The 22913-nt window shown below is 36.4% G+C and overlaps 1 long non-coding RNA gene across 2 annotated transcripts; it reads left to right on the top strand.

The window, feature by feature from the left end:
- The first annotated feature begins 815 nt into the window (after positions 1-815).
- LOC132117525 (uncharacterized) lies at positions 816-22386 on the top strand. 2 transcript variants are annotated; one of them, XR_009425766.1, is made up of 4 exons: positions 816-881; positions 1277-1588; positions 22089-22179; positions 22259-22386. It is a non-coding gene; the product is annotated as an uncharacterized LOC132117525 (long non-coding RNA). The 2 variants fall into 2 exon arrangements; XR_009425767.1 differs by lacking the exon at positions 816-881 and adding an exon at positions 1030-1147.
- Positions 22387-22913: the final 527 nt, after the last annotated feature.

Consider the following 22913-nt stretch of genomic DNA (forward strand, 5'->3'; position numbering starts at 1 on the left):
CACTTCCCCATGGTGAGCCCCTATTACTCGTGGTAGGGCGGGGTCGTCTTACTCTCCCGTACAGGTCCTTTAGACCTGCCCACTGCCACACATACTGTATATATATATATATATATATATAATTTTTTTTTTTTTTTTTATAAATGTTAAAAGTCTATAAATGTTGTTACACCTTTACTATAATGATTATTTTGACTAATGTCTGTTCTAGAGACGTTACAACTTTTTGATAAAGCTCTAATTGTTTTTCTTTTGGAAATATGTTTCAAATTCATCCTGAATGCATTTATGACTGTAAAGCATATATGTGTGCGTCAAAATTGTGATTAAAATCGAAATAGCAAAATTGATAAAAGAAATCGCGATGTTTTTTTTCATATCTCCCAGCCACAGCCCTAGTTCATTCATTAAATACAGTTAACAATCTAGCTTCTGAGTACTAAGTTATTAACCCAACAATAGCCGGGTCAGTTATTTATTTATTTTTTTGCAATGGGCCGCGCAAACATATATGTTTGGTTGTGTGGGCCGCGAGTTGAAAAAGTTTGGGAACCACTGCACTAACACATTTCAGTAGGTGGGTGAGGGCGGGATCGACTAATCGTGATGTCACAAATGTGGGCGGTGCCAACAGCGTGTGCTCAAATACGTGGACGGGGTCAAACGGATTTTGTGTTAGTGTGGATGCTCCAGTGTATGTATAAAGCTTGTTTTTATACCTGTTAAGTATATAAGTTGTTTTCAAATAACGCATTTTAAGATCAGTTTCGTTGTTGTGTAAAACAATGCGTTTTTTCAGACATGGGGTGATTGAGTTGTTTTTGTGTTGCACATTTATGCAGTAGACTCAAATGACAGGATCCGTGTTTCTTTTTTCAAAGGTAATTTTCATGCCCCAAAGTTTTTCCGTGGCTTTGTTTACTAGTTGATGCAAATTGACCCGCCCATATGATGTTTTCTGCTTCCTGATAGGCTTGTTGATAAAGTTAAAATGTCGTGCGTTTGTTTATTTCTGTAAATACCAACACGTTTTATTCAAATGTAAACAGTGATTGTAAAAACTGTGCTGTAGGCCTGATGTTGGAACCATTTTGCATTGCATGCACCCCAAAATCAAGATCTCAAACTAGAGCAAATGCACTAAAAGGTTACCAAGATCTAAGACCCGCACACCTTGATTGATTTGCTGCAGAAAGACTGTTTTTATCTACATGCAAGGGCATGCGATTGGCATTAAAGCATCTGCTAAATCACTGAACTAAAATTTCTTAGACAGGCATTGCTTCCAGTGGAAAAGGCTAGTTTCCAAAGCAGCCATGAAACCTTCTGGTGAGGAAGAGAATCAGCGCCTGGGCACACTTTTGCTCAACACCCTGGCAAGAGAAAGACGTCTTTGGAGAGCACCAGTCCTTATGAACGGTTGCATTCAGGTGGAAGCATATTTGTCATTTGCAGGCTTCTGAACTACTTTAACCAGCAAGACCAGGAAAGTCACGCTGTGTGGTCCAAGCTGGTCTTCTCAGGAGGGAACACAGGTGACAGAATCAAATGTGAGCTCAACATTTGCCATGTTTTGTGTGCTTTCGGGGTTCAGATATCAGCCCACCTCAGTAGCGCGGTTAAGTTGGTTTTGTTTTCGATATTCGTGACACATTCAGCGGTAAACGCCAATAACTCCAAAACGAATTGCCCTAAAAAAAAATCTAAACAGTGTGACCGCCAAAAGGGCAAAGCTGATCATGTTTCACAGCCTTCTTTTTCTATATTTTCCCTCGATATAATAAGCACGGCCCCGTGAAAGCCGTCGCAATGTGCAGAAAGCCGGGAGAGAACGCTCTCAGCAGAGCCTTCAGTTAGGGACCGTGGGAAAGTGCAAACTTTCTTCGTTTTTTGCTATAGCTCAGTAGGCGGTGTTTTTGTAATAGTTGTTTGGTTAAAGGGCATATAGACATGATAACAGTGTCAATCAATAGTGGGGAACCGTGGACGTTTTTCACAACCTCTTTTTTGCCCCTACTGGTAGAAAAGGGAATTGCATGTCCAAATTTAACCTTCTTTTTGTAATAACTTTCTACAGCAGGGAGACAGAGACATGAAACTACTGTCAATCAATAGAGGGAGAGAGTGGAAATTTTTCACAACCTTTAATTTTACCCCAAGTGGCTGATTAGGGAACTGCATGTCCAAAATTAACCTTCTTTTTGTAATAACTTTCTACAGCAGTGAGACAGAGACATGAAACCAGTGTCAATCAATAGAGGGGGACAGTGGACATTTTTCACAACCTTTCTTTTTGCCCCTACTGGTAGAAAAGGGAATTGCATGTCCAAATTTAACCTTCTTTTTGTAATATCTTTCTACAGCAGGGAGACAGAGACATGAAACCACTGTCAATCAATACAGGGAGAGAGTGGAAATTTTTCACAACCTTTCATTTTACCCCAAGTGGCTGATTAGGGAACTGCATGTCCAAAATTAACCTTCTTTTTGTAATAACTTTCTACAGCAGTGAGACAGAGACATGAAACCAGTGTCAATCAATAGAGGGGGACAGTGGACATTTTTCAGAACCTTTCTTTTTGCCCCTACTGGTAGAAAAGGGAATTGCATGTCCAAATTTAACCTTCTTTTTGTAATATCTTTCTACAGCAGGGAGACAGAGACATGAAACCACTGTCAATCAATACAGGGAGAGAGTGGAAATTTTTCACAACCTTTCATTTTACCCCAAGTGGCTGATTAGGGAACTGCATGTCCAAAATTAACCTTCTTTTTGTAATAACTTTCTACAGCAGTGAGACAGAGACATGAAACCAGTGTCAATCAATAGTGAGGGACAGTGGACATTTTTCACAACCTTTACTTTTACCCCTACTGGTAGAAAAGGGAATTCCATGTCCAAAATTAACCTTATTTTTGTAATAACGTTCTACAGCAGGGACACAGAGACATGAAACCAGTTCAAATCAATAAAGGGAGAGAGTGGACATTTTTAACAACCTTTAATTTTACCCCTAGTGGCTGATTAGGGAATTGCATGTCCAAAATTAACTGCCTTTTTGTAATAACTTTCTATAGCAGGGAGACAGAGACATGAAACCAGTGCGAATCAGTAGAGAGAGAGAGAGTGGAAATTTTTCACTTCATTTCATTTTACCCCAAGTGGCTGATTAGGGAATTGCATGTCCAAAATACCCTTTTTGTAATAACTTTCTACAGCAGGGAGACAGAGACATGAATCCAGAGTCAAATCAGTGGAGAGAGAGAGTGGACATTTTTCACAACCTTTTTACCCCTACTGGTAGAAAAGGGAATTGAGTGTCCAAAATTAACCTTCTTTTGTAATAACGTTCTACAGCAGGGACACAGAGACATGAAACCAGTTCAAATCAGTAGAGGGAGAGAGAGGACATTTTTCACAACCTTTCTTTTTACCCCTACTGTTAGAAGAGGGAACTGCATGTCCAAAATTAACATTATTTTTGTAATAACTTTCTACAGCAGGGAGACAGAGACATGAAACCACTGTAAATCAATAGAAGGAGAGAGTGGACATTTTTCACAACCTTTCTTTTTACCCCTACTGGTAGAAAAGGGAATTGCATGTCCAAATTTAACCTTCTTTTTGTAATAACTTTCTACAGCAGTGAGACAGAGACATGAAATCTGTGTCAATCAATAAAGGGGGACAGTGGACATTTTTCACAACCTTGCTTTTTGCCCCTACTGGTAGAAAAGGGACTTGCATGTCCAAAATTAACTTCCTTTTTGTAATAACTTTCTATAGCAGTGAGACAGAGACATGAAACCTGTGTCAGTCAATAAAGGGGGCCAGTGGACATTTTTTACAACCTTGCTTTTTGCCCCTACTGGTAGAAAAGGGAATTGGATGTCCAAAATTAACCTTCTTTTTGTAATAACTTTCTACAGCAGGGAGACAGAGACATGAAACCCGTGTCTATCAATAGAGGAAGACAGTGGACATTTTTCACAACCTTTCATTTTACCCCAAGTGGCTGATTAGGGAACTGCATGTCCAAAATTAACCTTCTTTTTGTAATAACTTTCTACAGCAGGGAGACAGAGACATGAAACCTGTGTCAATCAATAGAGGGAGAGAGTGGACATTTTTCACAACCTTTCTTTTTACACCTACTAGTAGAAAAGGGAATTGCGTGTCCAAATTTAACCTTCTTTTTGTAATAACTTTCTACAGCAGTGAGACAGATACATGAAACCAGTGTCAATCAATAGACGGGGACAGTGGACATTTTTCACAACCTTTATTTTTACCCCTGCTGGTACAAAAAGGGAACTGCATGTCTAAATTAACCTTCTTTTTGTAATAACTTTCTACAGCAGGGAGACAGAGACATGAAACCACTGTCAATCAATAGAACGAGAGACTGGACATTTTTCACAACCTTTCTTATTACCCCTACTGGTAGAAAAGGGAATTGGATGTCCAAAATTAACCTTCTTTTTGTAATAACTTTCTACAGCAGGGAGACAGAGACATGAAACCAGCGTCAATCAATAGAGGGGGACAGTGGACATTTTTCACAGCCTTTCCCTTATGAAAATTAACCATGGTTTTACTACAAATAAAACCAAAAAACCATGGTTACTATAGTTAAACCATGGTAACCACAAATTAACCATGGTTTTGCTAAATTAACCATAGTTTAACCATGGTATTTGTAGTAAATCTGTGGTTAGGGAATTGCATGTCCAAAATTAACTGCCTTTTTGTAATAACTTTCTATAGCAGGGAGACAGAGACATGAAACCAGTGCGAATCAGTAGAGAGAGAGAGAGTGGAAATTTTTCACTTCATTTCATTTTACCCCAAGTGGCTGATTAGGGAATTGCATGTCCAAAATACCCTTTTTGTAATAACTTTCTACAGCAGGGAGACAGAGACATGAATCCAGAGTCAAATCAGTGGAGAGAGAGAGTGGACATTTTTCACAACCTTTTTACCCCTACTGGTAGAAAAGGGAATTGAGTGTCCAAAATTAACCTTCTTTTGTAATAACGTTCTACAGCAGGGACACAGAGACATGAAACCAGTTCAAATCAGTAGAGGGAGAGAGAGGACATTTTTCACAACCTTTCTTTTTACCCCTACTGTTAGAAGAGGGAATTGCATGTCCAAAGTTAACCTTCTTTTTGTAATAACTTTCTACAGCAGTGAGACAGATACATGAAACCAGTGTCAATCAATAGAGGGGGGCAGTGGACATTTTTCACAACCTTTCTTTTTACCCCTGCTGGTAGAAAAGGGAACTGCATGTCCAAAATTAACATTATTTTTGTAATAACTTTCTACAGCAGGGAGACAGAGACATGAAACCACTGTAAATCAATAGAAGGAGAGAGTGGACATTTTTCACAACCTTTCTTTTTACCCCTACTGGTAGAAAAGAGAACTGGATGTCCAAAATTAACCTTCTTTTTGTAATAACTTTCTACAGCAGGGAGACAGAGACATGAAACCAGTGTCAATCAATAGAGGGGGACAGTGGACATTTTTCACAACCTTTCTTTTTACCCCTACTGGTAGAAAAGGGAATTGCATGTCCAAATTTAACCTTCTTTTTGTAATAACTTTCTACAGCAGTGAGACAGAGACATGAAATCTGTGTCAATCAATAAAGGGGGACAGTGGACATTTTTCACAACCTTGCTTTTTGCCCCTACTGGTAGAAAAGGGACTTGCATGTCCAAAATTAACTTCCTTTTTGTAATAACTTTCTATAGCAGTGAGACAGAGACATGAAACCTGTGTCAGTCAATAAAGGGGGCCAGTGGACATTTTTTACAACCTTGCTTTTTGCCCCTACTGGTAGAAAAGGGAATTGGATGTCCAAAATTAACCTTCTTTTTGTAATAACTTTCTACAGCAGGGAGACAGAGACATGAAACCCGTGTCTATCAATAGAGGAAGACAGTGGACATTTTTCACAACCTTTCATTTTACCCCAAGTGGCTGATTAGGGAACTGCATGTCCAAAATTAACCTTCTTTTTGTAATAACTTTCTACAGCAGGGAGACAGAGACATGAAACCTGTGTCAATCAATAGAGGGAGAGAGTGGACATTTTTCACAACCTTTCTTTTTACACCTACTAGTAGAAAAGGGAATTGCGTGTCCAAATTTAACCTTCTTTTTGTAATAACTTTCTACAGCAGTGAGACAGATACATGAAACCAGTGTCAATCAATAGACGGGGACAGTGGACATTTTTCACAACCTTTATTTTTACCCCTGCTGGTACAAAAAGGGAACTGCATGTCTAAATTAACCTTCTTTTTGTAATAACTTTCTACAGCAGGGAGACAGAGACATGAAACCACTGTCAATCAATAGAACGAGAGACTGGACATTTTTCACAACCTTTCTTATTACCCCTACTGGTAGAAAAGGGAATTGGATGTCCAAAATTAACCTTCTTTTTGTAATAACTTTCTACAGCAGGGAGACAGAGACATGAAACCAGCGTCAATCAATAGAGGGGGACAGTGGACATTTTTCACAGCCTTTCCCTTATGAAAATTAACCATGGTTTTACTACAAATAAAACCAAAAAACCATGGTTACTATAGTTAAACCATGGTAACCACAAATTAACCATGGTTTTGCTAAATTAACCATAGTTTAACCATGGTATTTGTAGTAAATCTGTGGTTATACAAATGGTAGTCAACACGCCAAAAAACCATGGGTTACTACAGTTTTACTATAATAAAACCATGGTTATTTTTCGTAAGGGTTCCTTTTACCCCTACTGGTAAAAAAGGGAATCGCATGTCCAATTTAACCTTCTTTTTGTAAAAACTTTCTACAGCAGTGAGACAGAGACATGAAACCTGTGTCAATCAATAAAGGGGATCAGTGGACATTTTTCACAACCTTGCTTTTTGCCCCTACTGGTAGAAAAGGGAATTGCATGTCCAAAATTAACTTCCTTTTTGTAATAACTTTCTATAGCAGTGAGACAGAGACATGAAACCAGTGTGAATCAATAGAGGGGGACAGTGGACATTTTTCACAACCTTTTTTTTACCCTTACTGGTAGAAAATAGAATTGCATGTCCAATTTTAACTTTCTTTTTGTAATAACTTTCTACAGCAGGGAGACAGAGACATGAACCCACTGTCAATCAATAGAGGGAGAGAGTGGACATTTTTCACAACCTTTCTTTTTACCCCAAGTGGCTGATTAGGGAACTGCATGTCCAAAATTAACCTTCTTTCTGTAATAACTTTCTACAGCAGGGAGACAGAGACATGAAACCAGTGTCAATCAATAGAAGGGGACAGTGGACATTTTTCACAACCTTTCTTTTTACCCCTACTGGTAGGAAATAAAAATGACTTTTCTTCAACAGTTTTGTTTCAACATACCGGTTGATCAAAACATACTTTCACATTACGACAGAAATTTTTATTTAGTTTTATTCATTTACTTTTAGTAGGTTTTTTTTTTTTGGCAACACAACATTATTTGTATTTATTTATTTATTATCTATAATACATTTATTTTATTAATTAATTAATTTATTATTATTTATTTATTATATATATATATATATATATATATATATATATATATATATATACATTACTCTTTTTTTCTATTTTTTTAAAAGGTTTTTAGAAGTAAATCAATAACTATTAACATTTTACAATATTTAAAGTCTAACACATATAAAAGCTAAAAGCTATTGAATAAAAACCAAAAAAGAGCTTAATTGGAGAAAAACAGGTGTTTGGCAGTAACATTAAAGTTACACACAGATTTTAAGATTTTGAAATCATGTGCCTCAAACTTATGGGACATATCTAATCAAAATGTAGCTATGTAAAAGAGAGGGACACATTAATATTTCCTGTTCATAAATGTAGGGGTGTAGTTAAAATCAATCTCGGCCAATACAGCAAAACATTTGCAAATTTACAAATAAAATATAAAAGATAAACACACACACACACACACACATATATATATATATATATATATATATATATATATATATATAATATATATATATATATATATATAATATATATATTCGAACATCACTATTTAAAAAAAAAATCCAAAATTTGTTTTTAAAATAAAAAATTATTTAACATTTAAAAATTATTTTATAACATGAAATTTAGAGGTTACGGTTCGGGGCAGCCACCAGCCATTGGAAAGTACCCAAAAAATTATAATTATGATACAGTTTTAAGTTTACTGATATTTTACATTTTATGGGGGGTTTAAATAAATAACACAAGGATCTTGATAAATATCTAATGTTTGAATACTTAAATGCATTTTTCAATTGTTTTTTGGTTTTGGGACATTACTTGGCACCAATTCTGTGCTGCTCAAATTCATATCAGACATTTTAGTTGACAGATGAAGGCTGTGATACTGTAGTTGTTCACTAGATGGATTCTAGAAGATACAATGACCAACAAATACATAAATTATGTTAGTATGTACTGTAAGTATAGTATTATTACTGCACTACTAGATCATTAAAATAATTTAAATAATGTTTTTACATAATTACAAGTTTTGGTAGTATTTTAAAAAATAGGTCTAATTTGTTAACACTATTTAATGCATTACTATACATTAACTGAATATGAACAATATATATTTTTGGAGCATTTATCAATCTTTTAATGTTTTAATGTTACTTGATTTATTTTTCTTCATGTTGATCCACGGTACATTAACTGATGTTAACAGATACACAACTGAAAGTTAATAATGTATTTTTAGTATGTAATTATAGAATTAATACTATAAAACATATTGTTCAAGTTAACATGCACAGTTAAGTACTGTTAACATAATAAAGGAACAATCCACTTTTTTGGAAATGGGCTCATTCTCAAACTCCCAGTTCATACCATTTTTGAATCCATTCAGCCGATCTCAGGTTTTGAGACCAGCAGCATGGCATTCAGAAATGACCAAAGAGTTTAAAACTTTCCTCTTTTGTAGTTATATTGTGTACTAAGACCGGTGGAAAATGTCAAGTTGTGATTTTCTAGGCCGATATGATTAAAAACTATACTCATTCCGGTGTAATAATCAGGGAACGGTGCAGCCATAACATGAGCGCAGCAGTCGCAGTGATATCACTGCAGTAAAACTCAACTTATTAACTCTGGGGGAGTTGGAGAATGAGCATATTTCCAAAAAAAGGGGAGTGTTCCTTTAAACCTTATTGTAAACCATTATTAAAGGTTTATAATTTGTTGTCTGTGTGCATGGTGTTTAACCATTTCATTGCTGTAACCCTGTAACCTGCTGTAAACCAGACTGCCAAACGGTTAATATCAATGCATGCACACCTCTTTCCCAATGACACTAGAGGATGGTGGTTGCACTAGTGACTTGGGCTCGTCATTGCAGCTTGAAGCATTTTGTACTTTAATTTAGTAATGGCATTTTCCACCAGGGAGATGTAAAAGCAGTGTCAGTTAATAGAGGCGGACAGTGATCAACTTACACAACCTCACATTTAATCCTTACTGTTGCACAAGGTAGTTGCATTTACAAATTGTACCTTATTTACATCCTGACAATTACGAAATTTATGTAATGCAGAATTATCCTGTTAATACTGTAAACTAATTTGAAACGACAACAGCCAACAGTACAATAGCCTTTTTGACTGAACTGGTATTTATACACTGATCAAAAATTTATACTGATTTTAAAATTTACTGATTTTAACATTTATAAGGAGCTGATCCAAACAAAAACAACAACAAAAAAACATTCAAGAGTAAACAATATATTTTAACACCTACACTTGTAAAGTACTTTTTACATATAGAAAACACACAATCACTTTCTCGTCTTCCATTTTTGTACCTCTTTTTAATTCATTCCGAGACAGACAGAGTGGTACCATTTTTTACAGTTGCTGCACTGAATCTAGTGGAAATAATAATTGTCACAAGTAAACTTAATTTTTAATTATATTGAACATATGTTACGTTCGGGAAACCAGGGAAACACAGGAGACGAGAGATCCAAACGCACTGTGAGTTTAATGGGTAATCCAAATTCAGAATCCAAAAAGCAGGGGTCAAAACCAAAAATCCATCCAAACAAACAAACAGGAATAGGAATAGGAACAGGAATAGAACTTGAAACTCGGAAGGCGAGGAAACTGGGTGACGGAAAGAAAGGACTCCATGAAAACAAACAGAAACAGACCGGTTAATATAGGCAGGGTAATGACTATCAAGTGAAGAGACCTGAGTGCAATTAACAGGAGTGCAATTACTGTGATGAAGGGACAAGGCTTTGTGGGAATTGTAGTGCCTGCGGTGAGGTGCCTATGGGGAAGTGAGACCACTAGTGGAGACTCAGGGAAACAGAGACCAGACAGCGTAACAACATATTAAGTTAAAAATAAACTGTAATTCATTCTTTTATTACTCCATTATTAAGATATTAATTGTAATTTCAGCTTAAAATCATCAAATTGAAATATAGACAATTGAACAAATAGTAAAAATAATAAAACCTTTTGATCTGTATTGACCTAATACAAAATACTACTTAATATTTGATGTAAAGTCATTTCTGTATTAACTGCATACTAATTATCGGCATAATAATTATCTATTTAGTTGAAATAATTTAACATTTCAGCTCTACAGATTGTATAATACCTCATCTTCATGGGGAAGTTGTGGCCTAGTCCCAACTGCTCCCCGGGCGCTGCAGCATAAATGGCTGCCCACTGCTCCGGTGTGTGTTCATGGTGTGTGCACTTTGGATGGGTTAAATGCAGAGCACAAATTCTGAGTATGGGTCACCATACTTGGCTGAATGTCATGTCACTTCACTAATTACTAATTTCTCAATGAAGGAGCCATGTTTCCAACTGGACACTCTTTTCCACACAGGGAGCAATGCTGTTTGGGGTTAAATACTGAAAATACAATATCACAAATCAAAGTTTTATTTTAACCATTTGGTCAGACAGACAGACAGACCGACCAGTGTATCGACAAACAGATAGACAGACAGACATACACTAACCTGAAGGATTATTAGGAACACCATACTAATACTGTGTTTGACCCCCTTTCGCCTTCAGAACTGCCTTAATTCTATGTTGCATTGATTCAATAATGTGCTGAAAGCATTCTTTAGAAATGTTGGCCCATATTGATAGGATAGCATCTTACAGTTGATAGAGATTTGTGGGATGCACATACAGGGCACGAAGCTCCCGTTCCACCACATCCCAAAGATGCTCTATTTGGTTGAGATCTGGTGACTTTGGGGCCATTTTAGTACAGTGAACTCATTGTCATGTTCAAGAAACCAATTTGAAATGATTCGAGCTTTGTGACATGGTGCATTATCCTGCTGGAAGTAACCAGCAGTGGATGGGTACATGGTGGTCATAAAGGGATGGACATGGTCAGAAACAATGCTCAGGTAGGCCATGGCATTTAAACGATGCCCAATTGACACTAAGGGGCCTAAAGTGTGCCAAGAAAACATCCCCCACACCATTACACCAACACCACCAGCCTGCACAGTGGTAACAAGGCATGATGGATCCATGTTCTCATTCTGTTTATGCCAAATTCTGACTCTACCATCTAAATAAATATAAATACCATCATAAATATAAAATAGGTACATATAACAGTGTTCTTTATAAGTGGATAGCATGTTCTATCCACTAAATCAGAAAGATGTATTTTAATGTTGTCTCATAACATTTTTTTTCAGGTACCTTTATTTGTAATTGCATAGACATAAAACCATACATTGTTGACAAGGATTGTGCTATATGTAGTGAAGTGAAGTAAAGCAACATGATGGTGAAGTATAATAATAACAAATACTTGGAATTTGTGGAGTTTATCCCATCCACATGCACCTGGCATATACTTTGTATATTTACACAAAACTCCTGTCATTGTGTCAACAGTGTATGGTTTATGTCTATCCTTTATGTTTTTGTAAGCATAATGAACTCTTAACTCTACTTATCACAATTTGTTAGTTTGGACTTAGTCTGTCTTTCATACTTTGTCATTTGACCTATATTTTGTCTCACATTTTGATTACATAAGTTCACCTGTGGTGTTGCTAATTATTTCATTTGTTCTGTCTAGTTACGTTCTTGTCCTTTTAGTTTGACTTTGTCGGGTAATGTTTTTGACCTCATGACTGCTATCTGTGGATACCCTTTTCCTATGTCATGTGGAATAAATACCTTCTGAATCGTCTCCTATGTGCACCTTTTTCTACAACCTAGCTTCAGTGTGAAACTACAAAATATAAGGTTCTTTAAAAGTTTAAGATCTTAAGAACTACCATCACGATGTTTCAAGTGAAAACACTTTATTAGCAGTGTTGGGAAGGTTACTTTGGAAATGTAATAGGTTACAGATTACAAGTTACCCTGTTTAAAATGTAATAGTAGTGTAACTTTTTCAATTACTTTATTAAAGTAATGTAACTAATTATTTTTGAGTACTTTTTGATTACTTTTCTAAATTTGTGAAAATTAAAGAATAATAAATAAAAGCATATACATCAACTCAAATACAGTTATCTAATAAGCATGTGTCGTATTCTGTGTAATAAACTCCTGAAACATTGGTGTTTTTTGTTAAACTGCTGTCTCTTTGTATATGATATGATGATAGTTTTCTCAAAATAAGTAAAATGCACATTAGGGCTGCAACTAACGATTATTTTGATAATCGATTAATCTGTCGATTATTTTTACGATTAATCGATTAATCGGTTTATGTACTTATATTTTAGTTGTTTCCATTTTTTCCCCAAGTAAATTATTAATAAATGGTCTTTATCCTTCAGCATGGATTTTTAAGAGATTTTAACCATTTTGCACTGTCATATCCTAATCAAAAATATACCTGGAGTTGTTTTATTGTGTTAGTAATCCTTTGTCGAACTCTTCTGCAATCAGAACACTGACCCATACTCTAGCAAATTTCACAAGGAGATTTAAAATAATGTTTTCACCATGGCAGTCCTTAGAGCTCCTAAAGTAGTTTAACATCCCGAACGAAGCTTATTAAGGAATCTTTCAGAACATATTTTCACGAAGAATAAGGATAAAACAGAATAAAATTGCAGTGCATTGTATTTTATTATTTACTGGGAAACAGCTTTATAGCTTTTGCTGTGAAATTGTAAACAATCCTTCGAATAAAGTGCCAGTGGCATGAAACCTGAATGGAACTCACAATTTAAAGTAAAATCCATCAGAAGGTTGTCCAGAAGAAAAAATTGGACAGTCACACACAAAAAACCTGCTGTGTGAAAAAGAGCAGTGAATACTTAGAAAAAAAGTGCATTTCAAATATCTTTAAACATTTACCTCTCTCATTCAGTCATAATTAGGCTGCACGACTGAATTTTGAACTGGTAAACGACAAACTGATCACAGAACATGTTTGTAAAGCTTTAAATGTTAACTGTTAAAAAGCAATGTTATCAGCTTTTACGACTAAACATTTGCAAACAACATTGTACTGGAGAATCTGCACAAATAAAAGTCTTAGGGGCCGTTCACATATCGTGCCTAAAAACGCGTGGAAAACGCTAGGCGCGCCGCTTTCTCCTCCTTTCCAAAGCGTTCGGACAGAAGCGCCCCTGAGGCGTCTGCCTTTGCTAAGCAACCATGACGTGCTCTCTCCTTGAAGACGCGGAAATTTCAGCAAAGGATAAATGGATTTGCAGCTTTAAAAATCGCTTGCAGTAGCTCTGCTACTAAATTTATTTCAAAATGGAAATCCATATACAACTATGATCAGCTGTTCCTTTCATCTTGACTGAGCTTTTAACGTTGTTACGGGAAAGGATGAAGCTGATTGGTTAGTTCTTGTCACATGACCCGCGATGCGCTTGCAGCATTCTGAAAAGTTGAGATGTTTTTAACTCGATGCGGTGCGGTGTTGGAAATAACCAACTTGAGCGTGCAAAAGACGCGATATGTGAACGTCCCCTTAAACAGTTCAGTAGTGCAGAGTTTACAGGTTAATCTTCTTTTTTGAAGGCTCAAAGTAAAGTACTCCCACATCACGCTAAATGCTGCAGAGACGCTGTTCGGGAAGCACGTGACATAAAACGAGGCCAGCTATTGGCTATTCGCTACTTCTCCTGCTGTACTGGCTGAGTAAAACCTCCGGTGGCTCATTACTGCCACACTTTGGTCACCGCAGATTTGAAATATGCACGAAATGAGCCGCTTACGGCAAATAAAAGTTATTTAGCAACGACTCGATGACTAAATTAGTTGACAACTATTTTAATAATCGATTTTTATCGATTAAATCGATTCGTTGTTTCAGCTCTAATGCACATGAAGTGACACAGAACAGTTCTAGAAATTATGTTTATGTGCTCATGTACTCCTATATTGAGATGGCAGAGGTTGAAAACACTGCGAGCTTCAGTAGGCCTATGTGTAGTAAATGAAACCATGTCTTTGCCATTAATTTACAGGAGGGGCGGACTGGGAAAAAAATTCAGACTGGAAAATTCAAACTCATACAAACAAATTCATGGACAAAACTATTTTTTGTATGGACCTGAGATAAAAAAATGTTTAAATCTTTAATTTGGGGACATGCAAAATAATTTAAAGTTCTCTCCTGAACTGCACCTTCACTTCCATTTTTCTCTTCAGTCTCTTTATTTTGCCGTTATCCATCCCTCTCATGACTTTGATTGAACTGATTGAACAAAACTATAGTTTACAATACAATACTCTACAATACTACAATATCTTTATAGAAAAATCCTAACACTGTACACGAGTCATGTTCTTCCCTTACAAAAATTGACCATGCTTTTTTTAGCCTATATACAATAACTTTGTTTTGTTTTGTTTTTTGCAAATGGATTTGTATTTATTTTTAAATAACTCAATTTGTAAAAACATTTTAAATTTTTGGTTACCACAGTTAAACAATAGTAACTATTTTCTCTTTTTATAGTAATATATTAAAACGTTAATTTTCGTTAGGGTTGTGTTGTTGTCTGTCCGTAGCTCCCCCTAAACCTATAAAAAAAAATCTGATTGTTTTTCAGCTAAATTACTACTGTAACATTACTACAGATAATAACGATGTCCTTTATATAGTATTTTGAGTGATGACTGATGAGCAACGTGCTGCTGCTTGATTAAATAAATAAAAAAAACAAAGACAAAAAAGCATCTTTACAGATGAAACTGACCTGAAACCCTGAACAGTATAGTTCTGCTTCTCTGCTCCAGCTGTGCGCTACCACAGTCCACTATATTCTCTCTCTTTCGCATTGATTACTCTGAGTCTGATCCAAACCATTTGGCGGAGGCGCGGAGAGCGTGCGAGTCATGACTAACACTTCATGATTTATTAGAGATTTAATTATCAAATGGCGGATTCGCAAATGATCGCTTTAGTACATTCGGCGTGCAATTATACAATAATGATATTAAAATAGCGGGCAAAATCGGCTGCCAGGCCACCGGGAATTGTCCCAGTTCTCCCGGTGTCCGGTCGGCGCCTGATTTCCACAGACACGCAGAACGTGCAGGAGTCATTTATTGCATTTTTGGGGCTTAATATTCACAGACACTAGTCCATGTCATGTTTTGATTCAAGTGTACTGACCTATTTTTGATTTAGTCATCCAAAATGTGGCATGTTCCATCCGCGTTAGGCATTCCGTTTTTATGATTGGATTCTACAAACTAGACTTGTGTTTCCGCATCCCGGAAATTATTAGGGCGGTATGTCTCAGAATAGTCAGTGCAATTTGGGAAAGAAATCAGTTAAATCTGTATGTGGATGTGTGTAAATATTCAAATGTAATCCACTTTGTAATCGTTCAAAATTTCATAAGTAACTGTAATTTAATTACTCATTTTTTCTTAGTAACTGTAACTAATTACAGTTACATTAATTTTGTAATTAAATTACGTAACGCCGTTACATGTAACTAGTTACTCCCCAACACTGTTTATTAGTAATATGTAGTAACCAAACCACAATCAAATAAAATAACTATTCACTCATGCAAATTAAATACATGTAATTAATTAAAATAATTAGTAACACTATATTTCAGGGTCTATTAACCAGTTGCTTATAAGTATGCATATTTATAGAATATTAGCCATTTATTAGTAGTAAGCACATATTAAAAGAGGTGTAAAATACTTGAGTCATTTTACTTGATTACTGTACTTAAGGATTATTTTGGGGGATTGGTACTTTACTCAAATACATTTTAAACTGACTACTTGTACTTTTACTCGTTTACATTTCTGTGGAAAAAAACAGTGCTTTTTACTCCTTACAATTTTATTTAATCTTGAAAAGTACATTATATTTTTATTTTATCTTATGCACATTAAATATGGTAAACAGAAAGTCAAACGTGTGTGCCTGACGTGGGAACTAATAATCATTGTTTTCATGCATCAAACACACACATTTCTACTTTAATTATTACTTTTGTCAGGTAAATGTCTGGCTTCAAAAGTTCACCATCAAATCTGAGGGAGCATATTAAGGTAGCAAAGTTGCGTTTCCCCCACAAAAAAAGTTTATTCCTTATTTGTTCTGTTTTGATAGAGCCATTAGCTATGATAAACTGAATGCACAAAATAGTGCAAATAAAATCTGTGATGAGAATTTAAATACTATTAATATTTTTGTGGGATTTTTTTCTCATTAATCTAATTAGTCACAAATAACAATTTATCAATATTTGCTAGGAAAAACTACTGTATAAATGCCCAAAATAAAAATTGTAAAGATTAATTGTCCTTTTAGACAGTGACGCTGAATAGACAACACAAATAAAGTGGACTTTAAAAATTTGTATGTATTAATTCTATGACTCTCCTCATTAATTGAACACATTCTTGTTTTCTGTTTGGAATATATTTCTAGCCTCTCTATCACATCTTGCTCTTCTGTCACAGTCTTGTGTCTTTCTGTCACTGTTTTCTGTGAGTGTTGTGTTTGTTTGGTGCCATGTGCTCTCTCCTGTCTTTTTTTGACCCCACCCATCTTGTTACCTCATTATTGTTTAGTTGCTCCACCTGTGTTTCTCAATTGCTCCCGGACTCATTACCTTCACTCTGCACAGCTGTTTCATCCACTCACACACTTACACACACACCTGGTGCCCATTGTCAATGAGTATATATTCTCCACTCTCACACCACTCTGTCAGGCTGTATTAATTGTGTAATGTAAATTGTGATTTGTAAGTGTTCCTGGATACTCGTGTTTTTGCATCTTGGCTGCGTCTGCTCTTGTCTCCGTGATTTGTTTCTGTTTTGTTTTGCCTTGTTGGCCTTTTAGTTCTCATTTATTAAAAAGTAATTTCTTCCCTGCACTTGGACCCAGACCCTGTTCTTTCCACTGCTCCGTTTCTACCACGCCCTGACATCTTCAAAGGGATAGTTCACCCATAAATGAAAATTCTATCACCATTTACTGACCTCTGTCATCCCAGATTTTTATGACTTTCTTTCTTCACATGAACACAAGCAAAAAAAAAAATTTTTTATTTTGAACATGCAATTCTCTAATCAGCCACTGGAAGGTTAAAATGAAAGGTTGTGAAAAATGTCCACTGTCCCCCTCTATTGATTGACACTGGTTTCATGTATCTGTCTCACTGCTGTAGAAAGTTATTACAAAAAGAAGGGTAAATTTGGACATGTAATTCCCTTTTCTACCAGTAGGGGTAAAAAGAAAGGTTGTGAAAAATGTCCACTGTCCCCCTCTATTGATTGACACTGGTTTCATGTCTCTGACTCACTGCTGTAGAAAGTTATTACAAAAAGAAGGTTAATTTTGGACATGCAGTTCCCTAATCAGCCACTTGGGGTAAAATGAAAGGTTGTGAAAAATGTCCACTGTCTCCCTCTATTGATAGACACTGGTTTAATGTCTCTGTCTCCCTGCTGTAGAAAGTTATTACAAAAAGAAGGTTAATTTTGGACATCCAATTCCCTTTTCTACCAGTAGGGGTAAAAAGAAAGGTTGTGAAAAATGTCCACTCTCTCCTTCTATTGATTGACAGTGGTTTCACGTCTCTGTCTCCCTGCTTTAGAAAGTTATTACAAAAAGAAAGTTAAATTTGGAAATGCAATTCTATTTTCTACCAGTAAGGGTAAAAAAAAAGGTGGTGAAAAATGTCCACTGTCACCCTCTATTGATTCACACTGGTTTCATGTCTCTGTCTCACTGCTATAGAAAGTTATTACAAAAAAAACGAAGTTAATTTTGGACATGCAATTGCCTTTTCTACCAGTAGGGGCAAAAAGCAAGGTTGTGAAAAATGTCCACTGGTCCCCTTTATTGATTGACACAGGTTTCATGTCTCTGTCTCACTGCTGTAGAAAGTTATTACAAAAAGAAGGTTAAATTGGACATGCGATTCCCTTTTCTACCAGTAGGGGTAAAAAGAAAGGTTATGAAAAATGTCCATTGTCCCCCTCTATTGATTGAAACTGGTTTCATGTCTCTGTCTCACTGCAGTAGAAAGTTATTACAAAAAGAAGGTTAATTTTGGACATGCAATTTCCTAGTCAGCTACTTGGGGTAAAATGAAAGGATCTGAAAAATATCCGCTCTCTCCTTCTATTGATTGACACTGGTTTAATGTGTCTATCTTCCTGCTGTAGAAAGTTATTACAAAAAGAAGGTTAATTTTGGACATCCAATTCCCTTTTCTACCAGTAGGGGTAAAAATAAAGGTTATGAAAAACGTCCACTGTCCCACTCTATTGATTGACACTGGTTTCAGGTCTCTGTCTCACTTCTGTAGAAAGTTATTACAAAAAGAAGCTTAATTTTGGACATGCAATTCCCTAATCAGCCACTTGGGGTAAAATGAAAGGAAGTGAAAAATGTCCACTCTCTCCTTCTATTGATTCACACTGGTTTCATGTCTCTATCTTCCTGCTGTAGAAATTTATTACAAAAAGAATGTTAATTTTGGACATGCAATTCCCTTTTCTACCAGTAGGAGTAAAAAGAAAGGTTGTGAAAAATGTCCACTCTCTCGTTCTATTGATTGACAGTGGTTTCATGTCTCTGTCTCCCTGCTGTAGAAAGTTATTACAAAAAGAAGGTTAATTTTGGACATGCAATTTCCTAGTCAGCTACTTGGGGTAAAATGAAAGGATCTGAAAAATATCCGCTCTCTCCTTCTATTGATTGACACTGGTTTAATGAAGTGAGTGAGTGAAGTGAGTGAAAAAAAAAAAAAGATAGACATAATGTGTCTATCTTCCTGCTGTAGAAAGTTATTACAAAAAGGAGGTTAATTTGGACATGCAATTCCCTTTCCTAGCAGTAGGGGTAAAAAGAAAGATTGTGAAAAATGTCCACTCTCTCCTTCTATTGATTGACACTGGTTTAATGTGTCTATCTTCCTGCTGTAGAAAGTTATTACAAAAAGGAGGTTAATTTGCACATGCAATTCCCTTTCCTAGCAGTAGGGGTAAAAAGAAAGATTGTGAAAAATGTCCACTCTCTCCTTCTATTGATTGACACTGGTTTAATGTGTCTATCTTCCTGCTGTAGAAAGTTATTACAAAAAGGAGGTTAATTTGGACATGCAATTCCCTTTCCTAGCAGTAGGGGTAAAAAGAAAGATTGTGAAAAATGTCCACTGTCCCCCTCTATTGATTGACACTGGTTTCATGTCTCTGTCTCCCTGCTGTAGAAAGTTATTACAAAAAGGAGGTTAATTTTGGACATGCAATTCCCTTTTCTACCAGTAGGGGTAAAAAGAAAGGTTGTGAAAAATGTCCACTGTCCCCCTCTGTAGATTGACACTGGTTTCACGTCTCTCTCTCCCTGCTGTAGAAAGTTATTACAAAAAGGAGGATAATTTTGGACATGCAATTCCCTTATCAGCCACTTGGGGTAAAATGAAAGGTTGTGAAAAATGTCAACTCTCCCCCTCTACTGATTGACACTTGTTTCATGTCTCTGTCCCCCTGCTGTAGAAAGTTATTACAAAAAGGATATTTTTAACATGCAATTCCCTAATCAGCTACTAGGGGTAAAATGAAAGGTTGTGAAAAATGTCCGCTCTTTCCCTCTATTGATTGACACTGGTTTCATGTCTCTGTGTCCCTGCTGTAGAAAGTTATTACAAAAAGAAGGTTAATTTAGGACATGCAATTCCCTTTTCTACCAGTAGGGGTAAAAATAAAGGTTATGAAAAACGTCCACTGTCCCACTCTATTGATTGACACTGGTTTCAGGTCTCTGTCTCACTTCTGTAGAAAGTTATTACAAAAAGAAGCTTAATTTTGGACATGCAATTCCCTAATCAGCCACTTGGGGTAAAATGAAAGGAAGTGAAAAATGTCCACTCTCTCCTTCTATTGATTCACACTGGTTTCATGTCTCTATCTTCCTGCTGTAGAAATTTATTACAAAAAGAATGTTAATTTTGGACATGCAATTCCCTTTTCTACCAGTAGGAGTAAAAAGAAAGGTTGTGAAAAATGTCCACTGTCCCCTTTATTGATTGCCACGGGTCTCATGTCTCTATCTTCCTGCTGAAGAAAGTTACTACAAAAAGAAGGTTTTTCTACCAGTAGGGGTAAAAAGAAAGGTTTTGAAAAATGTCCACTCTCTCCCTCTATTGATTTGAACTGGTTTCATGTCTTTGTGTCACTGCTGTAGAAAGTAATTACAAAAAGAAGCTTCATTTTGGACATGCAATTCCCTTTTCTACCAATAGGGGTAAGAAAAAAAAGGTTGTGAAAAATGTCCACTGTCCCCCACTATTGATTGACGCTGGTTTCATGTATCTGTCTCACTGCCGTAGAAAGTTATTACAAAAAAGGTTAATTTTGGACATGCAATTCCCTAATCAGCCACTTGGGGTAAAATAAAAGGATGTGAAAAATATCCACTCTCTCTCTCTATAGATTGACAGTGGTTTCATGTCTCTGTGTCCCTGCTGTAGAAAGTTATTACAAAGAGAAGGATACTTTTGGACATACAATTCCCTTTTATACCAGTAGGGGTAAAAAGAAAGGTTGTGAAAAATGTCCACTGTCCCCCTCTATAGATTGACACTGGTTTCATGTCTCTGTCTCCCTGCTTAAGAATGTTATTACAAAAAGAAGGTTAATTTTGGACATGCAATTCACTAATCAGCCACTTGGGGTAAAATGAAAGGATGTGAAAAATGTCCACTCTCTCCCTCTATTGAGTTATACTGGTTTCATCTCTATATCTTCCTGCCGAAGAAAGTTATTACAAAATAATGTTATTTTTGGACATGCAATTCCCTTTTCAGCCACTTGGGGTAAAGAAAGAAAATTGTGAAAAATGTCCACTCTCTCCTTCTATTGATTGACACTGGTTTCATGTTTCTGTGTCCCTGCTGTAGAAAGTTATTACAAAGAGAATGTTAATTTTGGACATGCAATTCCCTAATCAGCCACTTGGGGTAAAATTAAAGTATGTGAAAAATATCCACTCTCTCCCTCTATTGATTGACACTGGTTTCATGTCTCTATCTTCCTGCTGTAGAAAGTTATTACAAAAAGAAGGTTAATTTTGGACATGCAATTCCCTTTTCTACCAGTAGTGGTAAAAAGAAAGGTTGTTAAAAATGTCCACTGTCCCCCACTTTTGATTGACACTGGTTTCATGTCTAAATGCCCTTTAACTAAAAAGCTATTACAAAAACACATACTGAGCTATAGCAAAAAACGAAGAAAGTTTGCACTTTCCCCACGGTCCCTAACTGAAGGCTCTGCTGAGAGCGTTCCCTCCCGGCTTTCTGCACATTGCGACGGCTAATACGGGGCCGTGCTTATTATATCGAGGGAAAATATAGTAAAAGAAGGATGTGAAACATGATCAACTTTGCCCTTTTGGCGGTCACACTGCTCAGATTTTTTTTTAGGGCAATTCGTTTTGGAGTTATTGGCGTTTACCGCTGAATGTGTCACGAATATCGAAAACAAAACCAACTTGACCCCGCTACCTCAGTACCATATGAGACGATCGTAAGGTTGCGTAAAATGAGCAGCATGTTCCAGTTTTCTTCAGAGACGTTTGCTTTGGGAGTCTGTGTTGTTAACAGCCTGCTTGCGGCAGTCAAAGTAAATTAAATGGTTACACACTTCCTCCTATCACTAGAAAAGATGAATGGCCTAGACTCAAAGTCCTCTTTCTTTGCAGACTCAACTGAAATATCTCAAATGCATGGCCATCACCTCTCTGATCCTTGCTGCAAAGATCAACAAGGAAGATGAGGTGAGATGTGTTTTTGCACAATGACAACAGAGACAACTTTTAACCATTCCAGCACGTTTATTGTTGTTTTATTGATGAACTGGTGATCGCATCAGTTAAAGACTTGCTGGAGCGAAGCAGATGCAAGTTCTCAACAGCTGAGATTCTTCGCATGGAGCGAGTCATAATGAAGCTGCACTGGGACCTTTACATCGCCACATCAATGGACTTCATTCACATTGTGAGTCATCAAAAATCATTTTCATTAGCAACATTTGGTCCTTGACGGGAATGTGGATATCTGCAGCGGCATGGCGATCAGCCATATGCAAACCTTCTTTAGGGGCGACTCGAGTTGCTTGTGGTACATATTCAGCCAAGGCACTTATCTGGCTTGTACTTAAGCAGTAAAGCAGATAGATAACCCTGCAAAACATCTCCAATACAAATATACTATCAGAAATAAGAACTACACTATATTGCCAAAAGTATTGGCACCCCCTTCTAATGTGTAAATGCTTTAACATTACGATTTGTACTCATGGAAATAACTAAAGTAGTCAAATCTGCTCATTAGAAGGGGGTGCCAATACTTTTGGCA

The sequence above is a fragment of the Carassius carassius genome, chromosome 36 (genome assembly GCF_963082965.1).
Source record: "Carassius carassius chromosome 36, fCarCar2.1, whole genome shotgun sequence".
NCBI classification, from domain to species: Eukaryota; Metazoa; Chordata; class Actinopteri; order Cypriniformes; family Cyprinidae; genus Carassius; species Carassius carassius.